Here is a 1,351-nt window from a genome sequence, read left to right on the forward strand (position 1 = left end):
GACATCTGGGGCTACAGGGAGACCCTGTCTCAAAAAAACCAAAAAAAAAAAAAAAAAGAGTCAAGTTTGTTTGAGCAAAAATAAATGATATTGTAAAATTTAGTATTTACACTCTGAAGATGTTTTTCCTACAACAAAATACCTTATTTATTTTCTTACATCTGTTTCTCCATTTTTAGAAAATTAATACATTCAGATGTGAATAGAAATTTAAATTTCCTGTAAGAAAATGGGCATTTGAAAACTTAAGAAATAGTAGGACACAGTTTTTCTTCACTCACTATTATTCACATATTAAATATTCATTATCACCTGAACAATGACATACAAGTGTTTTGTGTTTATTATAATAATTTTCTGTTGCACTATATGATTTGAAATGATTGATAATAAAAATTTATTTTCTTCCCATTTTTTTTCCAATCTGGAGCTGCTTGATGAAAGAAAAATAACTAACTTCCAACGTTCTCTCATTTTTTCTTTGTTTTGATGCAAGATTTTGTTTTGTAGTTCAAGATAGTCACAAATTCTCAAATCCCCAACCTTAGACTGGGGTATATGCCATCAAATATAGAACCCTGTTACTCTTTGCAATATGAATTTGCATTTTATATAAGAAACCAGATGAAAAAATTCTTTATAGCAACTTGTGGATTAAAATTTTGTCATATAATATACATTATTTTTTATATACCTTTTAACTAACTGAAGAAAGCCGTCAATGTTATCACCAGGCAAAACAAATTGAGATAAGTTAATAGGTTGCAAACTTCTCATTTTATTTCGTAATCAACTTTTATCTGTCAGCTTTCTAATATATGATGTTAATGAAAAACTTCTTTTTCAAAAAGATAAAAAAATTAACCAAAATATGAATTTTCAGGCTTCTCTGTAACTTCTTTCAATCGCCTTGGTATTTTATGCATACCTTTAAGGAAAATGCTAATGCTTATACCATAATGATAGGGTTTTAAGTTTTAGGAACATTTCCATATTTATTCCTTCCAAATATGTACTTCACTTGTATTGGTAATATGTCATACACAAACATTCCTTATTCAATTATTGATGATATTTACCTTGCATTGGCTAATTTCTTGTATTTAGTAAGATTAATGCCTCAAAGATTATACAATGTAGGATAATTGCATAATAAAAAATTATGAAATAGACAATAACTATGCAATATACTAATTATACCTTGCATTAATTTAGCATCAAGGAAGTGTATAAAATTACACAAATAAATTAAGAAGAAATGAAATAAATAATTATGGAAATTTTTATCCACCATCTTTTTATGAATTATAAAATTACAATATTGAAAGACTTTAATGATTATAAAGTAGAT

This window comes from Nannospalax galili, unplaced genomic scaffold (assembly GCF_000622305.1).
Source record: "Nannospalax galili isolate Female #2095 unplaced genomic scaffold, S.galili_v1.0 scaffold627, whole genome shotgun sequence".
NCBI classification, from domain to species: domain Eukaryota; kingdom Metazoa; phylum Chordata; class Mammalia; order Rodentia; family Spalacidae; genus Nannospalax; species Nannospalax galili.